This window comes from Macaca nemestrina, chromosome 16, assembly GCF_043159975.1.
Source record: "Macaca nemestrina isolate mMacNem1 chromosome 16, mMacNem.hap1, whole genome shotgun sequence".
Classification (NCBI taxonomy): Eukaryota; Metazoa; Chordata; class Mammalia; order Primates; family Cercopithecidae; genus Macaca; species Macaca nemestrina.
Window position 1 is genome coordinate 86714264 of NC_092140.1, and position 12413 is coordinate 86726676.

The following is a 12413-nucleotide window of genomic DNA, read 5'->3' on the forward strand; positions in this document are numbered from 1 at the left end:
CACACCTATTCATTTTGGGGTAGGCATGTCTTCCTTTGAGTGTCAATAATCTGGGGATGAGGAGTCTGTGCGTTGTGTATGAAGGGATAGCAAAGACCCTGAGCAGAAGGGAGGAAGGGAATAACATTGTGTCTGAAGGGGTTTCCAAAGGAATGTCACCTTGGAGAATTATGTAAAATGAGAGTTTCCAAAGGAAAAGAAGCCTGCACTTTACCTACAATATTTCTGTGCTTGCATTCACATTATATTAAAACGCAAAAGTTGTTAACATTTTGCAGTTTTCTTTCACTTGAAAATCATTTAAATGATAACCTAGATAATGTATTCTCTGGGAGCATGCTTGAGAAGCACCCAAGATGTGTTGCTTCTGGGGAGAATCTTAGGAAATTGTGGGTTAGCATACATATGCTTAAAAAAGCACAGTTCTTAAAAAGCATGGAGGCATCTCATATAAAATATAAGACCACCATCAGAGGAAATAAATTTAGAAACTGTTGACAGTTTGTGCCTCTGGGTAATGGGAGTAGAGGAAGATTTAAACTTCTTATTTTGGCTCTACTGTCTGGATCTTCAAAAAATTTTTATGATGTGCATGCCCTGCTTGGAATGAAGAAAAAAAACTTAAAATAAGTATAAAGGATATACCCTTTAAAAATAAACAGCTTAAAACTTAGGTCCTCAGGCTACGAGTCTGATTCTTTTAAAGAAGCAGATGCTACACACTGATTCTTTTAAAGAAGCAGGTGTGCATCATCATGCCTGGCCAATTTTTAAATATTGTGTAGAGACAGGGTCTTGCTTTGCTGCCTAGGCTGGTCTAGAACTCCTAGCTTCAAGCAATCCTCCCAGCTTGACTTCCCAAAGTGCTGGGGTTACAGGCTTGAGCCACTATGCCCAACTAAATTTAATTTTATTAAAAAAAAAAAAAGTTGAATGAGGAGACCTGTTCCTCCTTCTTGGAACTGTTTTCTCTTGAGTTCTCCATTACCTCCTGGTTTTCTTTGTACCTCTCTCAGACTCCTTCATTGAGCTTATCTACTACTTGAAATGTGTTTCACTCTGGAGTTTCAGCCTAGGCCTTTTCTAATGTTTAACACTTTCTCTTTGGGAAACCCCGTTTGTTCCATATCTTTGCATAACACCTGTAGGTATGATCTATATATCCAGTGGGGATGTGAAGCTACTATATCTTCAGCTTGCATATTTTATCTGACCTTCATATTTATGTTTCCAACTAGACCTGGTTATTGGAGAGATCTGTTTACCACATGGCGATGGGGTGGCCAAAGCACTATTTTCATACCACACCTCACCAAGGTTTGCCTGCAGACATCAGTTTTCAATCACTGCCATCAAACACACTAGCAGATATGTATGAAGAAGCTACCTCTATTGGAGGAGTATGTGTATCAAAAATTATACTTAACACTTTGTCTTAAGGAGAGTACCGTGTAAGATGGTAATGTTTGTAATGTGATGGGTAATAGCTGGCAGGCTAAACTACATTCTTGGAGGATGGATTATTTAATTCTAGGCTTTTGATTTGCTGATTGGGCAGTCCAATTTTGGGTCAAGAGCCCGACTGTTCAGAATAAAACAGGAAGGCTGAGAACCTGCCTTGGTTTTTCTAACTTTCCCCACACTGTACTTGTTGCCTCCTCTAAATAAACAAACAAACAACAGCAACAACAAAAAACTTCAGTAAAGTTTCAGGATACAAAATCAAGGTACAAAAATTAGTAGCATCTCTAGACACCAATAACATTCAAGCTAAGAGCAAAATCAAGAATGCAATTCCATTGAAAATAGCCAGAAGAAAAATAAAATACCTAGGAATACACATAACCAAGGAGGTGAAAGATATACACAAAGAGAACTATAAAACACTGCTAAAAGAAGTTGCAGATGATGAAAACACATTCCATGTTCATGAACTGCAAGACTCAACATTCTTAAAATGGCCATACTGTCCAAAGCAGTCTACAGATTCAATGCTTTTCCATCAAACTATCAATGCCATTTTTTCACAGAACTAGAGTAAACTATTCTAAAATCCATATGGAACCAAAAAAGAACCCAAATAGCCAAAGCAATCCTAACCAAAAGAACAAAACCAGAAGCATCACATTACCCGACTTCAAAGTATACTATAAGGCTACAGTAACCAAAACAGCATGGTACTGGTACAAAAACAGACACATAGAGTAATGGAACAGAATAGAGGCCCCTAAAATGAAGCTGCACACCTAAAACCACTTGATCTTTGACAAAACAAGCAATGAAGAAAAGACTTGCTATTTAATAAATGGTGCTGGAATAACTGGCTAGCCATGCACAGAAGAATGAAACTGGACCCCTACCTTTCACCATCACCGTATAAAAAAATTAACTCAACATGGATTAAGATTTTAAATGTAAGACCTACAACTATAAAACTCCTAGAAGAAAACCTAGTAAATACCATTCTGGACATCAGCATTGGCAAGCAATTCTTGACTAAGTTTTCAACTGCAACAAAATCAAAAATGCACAAGTGGAACCTAATTAAACTAAAGAACTTCTGCACAGCAAAAGAAACTATCAACAGACTAAACAGACAACCTACGGAATGGGAGAAAATATTCAGAAACTATGCATCCAACAAAGGTCCACTGTCCAGAATCTACAAACAATGTAAGCCTTTTAACAAGCAAAAACCAAATAACCCAATTACAAAAAAATGACAAAAGGACATGAACAGACATTTCTCAAAAGGAGACATACAAGTGACCAAAAAAACACATGAAAAAAATGCTCCACATCACTAATCATCAGAAAAATGCAAATCAAAACCACAGTGAGATACCATCTCACACCAGTCAGAATGTCTATTATTAAAACATTGAAAAAATAACATGCTGACAAGGCTGTGGAGAAAAGGGAATGCTTACACACTGTTGTTAGAATGTAAATTCGTTCAGCCACTGTGTAAAGCAGTTTGGAGATTTCTCAAAGAACTTAAAACAGAACTACCATTTGACCTAACAATCCCATTACTGGGTATATGTCCACAAGACAACAAATCATTCTACTAAAAAGACACATGCACTTGCATGTGCATCATAGCCCTAATGCAATAGCAAAGACATAGACTCAACCTAGGTACCCATCAACAGTGGATTGGATTAAAAAATATGGTACATATGCACCATGGATTACTACACAGCCATAAAAGGAAGGAAATCATGTCCTTTGCAGCAACATGGATGCTATTGGAGGCCATTATCCTATTATCCTAAGTGGATTAACACGGAAACAGAAAACAAAATACCTCATGTTCTCACTTATAAGTGGGAACATTGGGTGCTCATGGACATAAAGATGGCAACAGTAGACACTGGGAACTACAAAACAAACAAACAAACAAACAAAAACCAAGAAGCTGCCTTGGTAGACGTCACACTAAATTGTTACTGTTGCCTCAATTTAACATCTATTAACTATAACAAAATGGTTTACAAAATAAAAAATCAGACATCATTTGTAGCAATTTCTTTAGTATTTAGACATCAGTGGAAGATAGGGAAAATAATACGGGCTTAAAACAGAATCTTCTCTCTTTTTCCCACAAATCACCATGTTTTATGTGTTCTCAAACAAAACCATCTAATGCCATGAAGCAAAATATTTTCAACTGAAATATAAGAGTAGTCTATATTATCATCAAATAAGGGTACTTTTAAAATAATGTACTAAAAGAATCACTGGTGTTTGAATTCTGTTTCATGAAAATCTAATTTTCTTCTTAATTCTGCAGACCCAGTGAAATTATATTGAGTCTTAACAAAGCATTTTGTTTATTGTTTTCTGTTCTCTTGTTACAATGCTATTTATTAATGGGAACCAATGAGACCTTTTAAATAAAATGTAGTTCAATAGAATTAGTTTGAAAATAAATACAGCACATGTAGTTAGCTTTGCTTTTGAAATTAACCTATCAGGTGCTGATCTCTGTAATTAAAGAATCCTAATTCATAATTCTCTGAATCACTGCATTTGGCAGGCAAATGCCAGTAATTTTCATTTCACAACACAGTGCCTCAGACAGTAATAAGCCAGAACAAAACACATGCAGGTTTAATCAGGTAACAAAGCATGTCAAATACTTATTCTGAAATAAGGGAGTCTGGCGCTTGAAGTGTGAACCTCTGAAAAGTCTCTTAGGGGAAGTTATAGTCTCTGATCTGTACCTTTTCACAGCTTCTACTTACACCTTTAAGAGAAAAAAAAAGTCTCACCCGCACAGGCATCAGTATTCAAAGCAAATCACTCTCAACGGGACTTCTGGAGCCAAAGGTACAAACACACACACGTGTGTGCACTTCTGTACCACAGTGCACAGGTGCGCACAGGCACAAATGTGTATAAACACAAGTAGAGACGCAGACTAACTAAAGAGTACTTGAAGAGTAGTCTTTGTTTATGCTCCTGTAATTTTGGTTCAAATACCCGAAGAAAAAATATGCTCTGTTTTTAGGAAAAGGCTCTGTCTCTCTCAACCTCAGTCTATAGGGTTCCCAACCGGCTGTGGTAGAGTCAGAAAAAAGCCATCAAGGATTGGGCGTGGTGACTCAAGCCTGTAATTCCAGCACTTTGAGAGGCTGAGGCGGGCAGATAACTTGAGACCAGGAGTTCAAGAACAGCCTGGCCAACGTGGTGAAACCCTGTCTCTACTAAAAATACAAAAAGTAGCCAGGTGTGGTGGCACATGCCTATAATCCCAGCTACTTGGGAGGCTGAGGCACGAGAATTGCTTGAACCCAGGAGGCGCAGGTTGCAGTGAGCCAAGATAGCGCCACTGCACTCCAGCCTAGGTGACAAAGCAAGACTCTGTCTCAAACAAACAAAAAAAGAAGTAAGCCATCAAGTATCAAATTCTCCCCCTCATATGGAGAATCAAGCGGCTGGAAGATTTTCAATGGCCTTCTTATGGCAGTTCCTGGGATCCTGTGTAAGTAACTCAACACCTAAGATCCATGACATAGGAGCTGGTAACAAGAAAATTTTGCAAAATATTAATATACCATGCACAACCCGCATTTCAAAACTAATCACATCCACCAGTGAACATGCGTTGCCCATGATAGTAACTCCTTCAGGCCTAGATGACCAGGTTTCCCGGCCTCTTCTACAGTGTGAAGAGGCTATAGAGTCAAGAGAAGTGCTTGACTCAAGCCCTACCCACCGCCCCAGGATTCCCCAGCCTGACAGCCGTGAGCCTATTTCTAAGGTCTTTGGCTTTTTCCAAGGTCAGTCCTCCTGAGGGCAGCCTTTGTTGCTGAGGTTCACACTGCAGGCCTGAGAGGGTGGCCCAGGGCTATCTCTTGGGGTGACTATGGCATGCACCTGTGGGCTGAGGTACCCATAGGTATGAGCTCAATGCCTTTGGTGGGTCAGGCAAGGCCTAAAGGGGAAGAAAATGGGAACTAGCCCTGAGCAGATGGGAACGGGCTTATTTGTTCACCTTCCCCAGACCTCACGTACAAGAAAAAAAGAACTTGGCCACGTTTCTGCAGAGAAAACTTACCTAGGACACCATGAGATTTCAGCACCCCAGAAGGATGACTTGCTAAGCTTCCTTTCATTTTCCTGTCTAGTTATGACCAAGAGCCTCTCCTCTGTCACTTTCAGTGGGCATTTGACATATAATGACAAAATAAAAATGCTTGGTAAAGAAATACAGTGAAGTTTTTGTTTTTTTTTTTTTCTTGGCCATTATCGAGCCAGTCAAAATAAGTTTAACATTTTATGGTACAAGAAAGGAATCAAGTTGTAGACTAAAATTTTAAAAATTAAATTAATGTATGATTTTTGAAAAGAGTGGAAAACCTATCAGGTTGGTGCAAAAGCTATTACGGTTTTCGCTACTGAAAGTAATGGCCAAAACTGCAATTTCTTTTGCACCAACTTAATACATGTTTGTAGCAATAATGAACAATACATTTCAGTTTAATAACAAGTACAATTATAAGAATGACAATTTTTTTTTTTTTGAGATGGAGTCTAGCTCTGTTACCATGCTAGAGTGCAGTGGCGCGATCTCGGCTCACTGCAAACTCTGCCTCCTGGGTTCAAGTGATTCTCCTGCCTCAGCCTCCTGAGTAGCTGGAATTACAGGCATGCACCGCCACACCCGGCTAATTTTTGTATTTTTAGTAGAGACGTGGTTTCACCATGTTGGTCAGATGGTCTCAATCTCCTGACCTCGTGATCTGCCCACCCTGGCCTCCCAAAGTGCTGGGATTACAGGCATGGGCCACCGTGCCTGGCCAGGAGTGACAATTTCTAAAGAAAAATAAATTTAAATTTTAAAGGTATTATTTCAAAGCAGTAAAATACTTTGGGTATGAACAAAAATTTGCATATAGCAAACAAAAATTTAACACTTTGCAATTTGTACTCTTGTTTTTTTTAAAACTGTAAACACAAATTAAAACACTGCATAGTTACAACAAATGACAGAATTGAAGTAATTATGGTTCTGTTTCCTGTTCTTTTTTCTTTTTTTTGAGATGGAGTCTCACTCTGTTGCCCAGGCTGGAGTGCGGTGGCACTATCTTGGCTCACTGCAACCCCTGCCTTCCAGATTCAAGCAATTCTCCTGCCTCAGCCTCCCGAATAGCTGGGACCACAGGCGCATGCCACCACACCCAGCTAATTTTTGTATTTTTAGTAGAGACAGGGTTTCACCATGTTGGCCAGGCTGGTCTGAAACTCCTGACCTCAGGTGATCCACTTGCCTCGGCTGCCCAAAGTGCTGGGATTACAGGCATGAGCTACCACGCCTGGCTGTTTCTTATTCTTTACATTCACTATTTGTTATGAACTAAATTGTGTTCCCATAACCCCTAAATTCATATGTTGGAACCCTAACCCCCAATGCAACTGTATCTGGAGATGTGACTTTAAAGGAAGTAGTTAAGGTTAAATGAGGTTATTAGAATAGGGCCTTAATCTGGACTGGTGTCCTCAGAAGAAAAAGAGACGCCAGTATGTGTCTTCCTGTATGTGCTCAGAAAAGAGACTTCCTGTATGTGCTCAGAAAACAAGGCCATGAGAAAACACAGAGAGAAGGCGGCTGTCAGCAAGCTCAAGAGAGGGGTCTCAGCAAAAACCAACCCTACTGACACCTTGATCTTGGCCTTCCTGCCTCCAGAAAAGTGAGAAAATAAATTTCTGTTGTTTGAGCTACCTCATTTCTGACATATTTTCTTATGGCCTCCTGAGCAGACTAATACACTATCATTGTTATATCATTTTTTATTTTGAATCTAATATTTATGCACATTAGTACATAGTGCCATAGGAAATAGAGACACACAGGGCTACCAAAGCTTAAACAATTGCAAACAGCTAGCCACAAACTCTGGAAAAAAGCATGCATACATGCATAGCCAAGTCTGCGGGATCAGAGCCACTGGGAAACTGTTGTCTGCATTCATTATAAGTAGAGTCACAGTTTTTATATGTAAAATCAACTTTTATATGTAAATTCAGCCATTGTTCTAAGTGTTAGCACATTGGTGAAAAAAGTATTTCAGGAAGGAGTGTTTTATCACTGGCATTGTTTACGTTTTCTGGCACATGGTGACAGTGAAGAGCAGACAGACTGCTAGTCAACGTTATCGCTTTTCAATTCTCTGCACACCCACACTGTGCAGTGCACCCCTGATTGCCTGCACTCCACGGTGTTGCTTTTTTTTTTTTTTTTTTTTGAGACAGAGTCTTGCTCTGTCACCCAGGCTGGTGTGCAGTGGTGTGATCTCGGCTCACTGCAGCCTCCACCTCCCGGGTTCAAGCCATTCTCCTTCTTCAGCCTCCCAAGTAGCTGGGACTACAGGTGCTCACCACCATGCCCGGCTAATTTTTGTATTTTTAGTAGAGACGGGGTTTTACCATGTTGGCCATAGAGTGTTAGTAGAATCCAGGCCACAGGGGAAGTCTAGTTGCTGAAATCAGGTTAGAATCCTGATCTTGAACTTCTGACCTCAGGTGATCTGCCTGCCTCAGCCTCCCAAAGTGCTATACAGTGCTGCCTTTGATGTGACTCTGCCTCTCCTTTTATCAGGGTTCTTCTAAGAAGCAGCCCATTTGCCTCATGAGACAATAGCCAAAGTCATCCCAAGGATCCCATCATCACATAATAATTCAGGCACCATGATGCCTGAAAGAGGAGAATTGGCAACCTGCCACTGTCGAGATCGAAGTGTGAACAAAACCTCCTAGAACTAAGATTTAAGAAGTGTTTCCTTCAGGTGACAGTGACCATAGTTCACATGGGAGGAGAAACCGGGAGTGTTAGAGAATACATTGAGTGTCTGTCTAGCAAAGAAGCATTTCTTAGACTTCCACTTTGTCAGCAAATGATAAAGAGAAGTCTTTCAGAGTCTGTTTCCTGGTGGATCCTTGGATTCATGTTATTATAGCAGGATGTGCTGATAGCTGGGAGACCTGGATTCTACTATTGGCTCCATACTAATGTTCCTTGTGATTTAATGCGTCTCTGAGTTTTGGCATCTCCAAGGTTATTTACAGCTTAAAAGATGCATTTATATTATGATTAGTCACCGGTGAGCTATGAAGTAGAAGGAAAGGAATTTGGGTTTTAGGAGCCACAGGGGAAGTCTGGTTGCTGAAATGAAGGGATGATAAGAAGCTGTAGCTCTTCTTTCTGAAGGAGCCTCATGCAGACCATTGCTGGAAGCCTGAGCATTCATCTCTGCCTTCATAAGTGAGATTTTTAAGGGCTCCCTGGTTCCACATCACTTATTGGTTGAGTGCCAACTACCTCCTTGGTGTAGAACAGACTCTATTCCTCTGTCTCTTGTGAGGTAGAAAATTCAAGACAGATTTGTGACCGAGGGGAGCAGAAGAGTCACCTAAACACACCATTAAAATGATGTTTAAAAAGGAAAAGATTTGTCAATTTCAAAATACATATTTCAAAGAAAAAGTGAGATTTGAAAAAAAAAAAATCAACTGGACTTCTAAGGGAAACAATGCCTGGCACATGGAGGAGCTCAGTAGATACTTGTTGATTGAAAGGTTCTCAGCACCTCAGAAGAAAGTAATAGCTCACTCTATTTTAATTGACTCTTTAATTGATAACTCTTTAATTGATTTATGACAAAATACATAAATATTTTGCCATCATACTGGCAAACTCGATGACTGAAAATAAACCAAAGAAAGAGAAAGAAATGGGGCTGGTTGGGTAGTGGTGTCCATGGGTTGCGATGACAAAATTAGCATCAAGGAAGGAAGTCCAAGCATCCACATCTGCGACCTAGAGCAGGCTGTCAAGATGTATGATAGGACAAACAATCCCTCAGCAAAGGTTAGGCCACAAATCAGAGCACAGAGAAGTGTGACAGGCCTCCTAGAGTAGCTTGTCACAGTGACATGTGGCAGAGGAAAAGAAAAAAAAAAAACTGGAAACAGCCAGCGGAAGTGCTGGCCACAAACGTTTGCAGATCTTTTGGCTTTTTTCCCACGTCATCTTAAGCTCTTCTCCTTGCACAGGGAAGTGCAGTCGGCCCTCCGCATCCGCGGGTTCCACATATACGAATTCAGCCAACTGAGGATTGAAAATACAGTATTTGGCTGGGCACGGTGGCTCATGCCTGCAATCCCAGCACTTTGGGAGGCCGAGGCAGGCGGATCACAAGGTCAAGAGATCGAGACCATCCTGGCCAACGTGGTGAAACCCCGTCTCTACTAAAAATACAAAAATTAGCTGAGCATGGTGGTGCACGCCTATAGTCCCAGCTACTCAGGAGGCTGAGGCAGGAGAATTGCTTGAACCCAGGAAGCGGAGGTTGTAGTGAACTGAGACTGTGCCGCTGCACTTCAGCCTGGTGACGGAGTGAGACTCCCTCTGAAAATACAGTATTCATGGGGTGTGGAATCCATGGATATTGAGGGCTGACTTTTCATATATGGGTTTCACATGGCCAGATGCAGGACTTGAGCATCCATAGATTTCTGTATGGGGATGAAGGAGGGTCCTGGAACAAAACCCCTGCAGATGGCTGAGATGTCGTAGTAAATAAGGCTGACCACGTAGTAAATAAGGCTTCCTGGAATCGAAAGAACTAAAGATGGAAAGTGTCATCCAGCATTCTCACCAGTGATCTAACCAGATTATTGGCACAAAAAGTCCACAATCAGGACAGTGAGCATCTATGGCTCAACTTTCTACACCTCTAAGAGTGGGAGGGTCCTCTTGAGTACACTGCATCCTTCTCAGCACAGTGCTATCCACACTTAGAGTGTGCTGCCCTATAAACTGTTATTATACCTAGTCACCAGGTAATGGCTTGGCAGAGATGTTATGAATAGTTTAGACTGTAGATCATTGGGTAGAATAGAAATGCTTTATGGTCCCTTCCCCAGCCTTATTCTGTGATTATGTGATTGCTTTATATTCCCACATAGCGTTCCCCCTTCCCACTGCTTTAATTGATGCTGGGATCAAGTAGATATAAATTGATAAAGTTCAAGTGAGACAAGGAGAAAAATCATCTACCCTCCTCTCCAACCTATCCCCCTCTTCTTCTGGATGAAAACCCACATTAATAATATAAGTTCAAAGTAGGCATCCAGTACAGTGTAGCTTACTTGTGCATTACTTCCACTGAGCTATGCTCAAGTGAAGTGCAATCTAAAGACAAACAGACAACATTCCCTGAAACTCTTCCCTAGATACAGAACATCATCAAATTGCCATTTTTCATCCAGCAATATAGGCCACCAGATTTTGCCCCAGTCCAGAGATGCTGGAGCAGAAGACAAAAATGAGGGGATCTTATTTGCATGACTGTTTGGGAAACACAGTTTATGCTTTACCTCCCGTGAGGGGGAAGAAGCAAGAGTCCATTATGAAGATTCTTTCCAATATGAAGCTCCTCAAATGGTGTGTTGTTTTTTTTTTTCTCTTAGCAAGATTTTCAGGAATAAAAACAATCTTTGATAGGGTTCAGGAAACAACTTTTTAAAACTTTGAAGTGAAGACTAGGTGTTCATTTCCTCTGGCCCTGAACATGGTCAACACACCCCATCAAAACAAGCCTCAGGTTGCCAGAGGAGATACATGGGCTTGGAGAGAAATAACTACAGAAGGGAACTCACTTGGTGAAAACCATAACCACAACAAGATGGAAAAAAGCATAGAATTGCACCAAAATGCAATGTCCCATTCAGGAGGAAAAGCTTCATGGTTTTTTTGCTTGTTTGTTTTTGTGTGGGGCAAAGGGGTGTTTTTTTGTTTGTTCATTTTCTTTTTGAATCCACTGTTTTTGGACTTTCAAAAGTAGTAAAGGCAGCATGTTTTACAGTGTCATTTCATCCTGATAGAGACCTCTTCCAGAAAAGACTATCTGAGCTACTCTGGAAATGAATGGAATTCCTTCCATTATGTCTGAATTTATAAAAATCTGAGAGAAAACTGAAGTTTACCAAGAATGCATTCTTGTTTGCATGGTGTTTCTTCTGCATGATGTGTTGTTACCAATAAGGATGCCATGTGTACCTTTCAGCCACCCATTGCTTACTGGAGAAAGAACTGACATCAGATGAGGAGGAAAGATCTACAAATTTAGTTTTTTTTTTTCTGTTTCGTTTTTGCCATTTAGACTTCATTTTATCATACTTTTAGGGTTTTTAAAATTGTATAACATGGTTTTGTATTGGTAAATTTGCTTTTTTATGTAACAATTCTTTATTATAGATATGCACTGATTGCTAAGGACTAGTAATTCAAGCATAAAGGAGAAAAGTTTCATTTTTATTTCAAGGGCTTAATGGGCTATCGAAGAGGGTGTACAGTGATGACACTGTACGTCACTGAGCCAGTGATGACAATACCAAGTAATGACTGCCTCAGTATAAGGCAGGTTCAACAGTGGGAGGCTGGAGTGAAGGCATGGCTGCATACTCCATGGGGAATAGACATATCGGAGGCTGCCATGAAAATGTTCTTTTTCTTTTCTTTTTTTTTTCTTTTTCTTTTTTTTTTTTTTTTTGAGATGGAACCTCACTCTGTCACCCAGGCTGGAGTGCAGGGGTGCAATCTCAGGTCACTGCAACCTCTGCTTCTCAGGTTCAAGTGATTCTCCTGCCTCAGCCTCCCGAGTAGCTGGGATTATAGGTGCCTGCCACCACACCGGCTAATTTTTGTAACTTTAATACAGGTAGAGTTTCATCATGTTGCCAGGCTGGTCTCAGACTTCTGACCTCAGGTGATCCGCCCACCTCGGCCTCCCAAAGTGCTGGGATTACAGGTGTGAGCCACCACGCCTGGCCAGAAAATGTTATTTTTCCATAAGAATCCCTGTGGTGAAAATTGTAAGAGAAATGATCCAAAGGCACATATT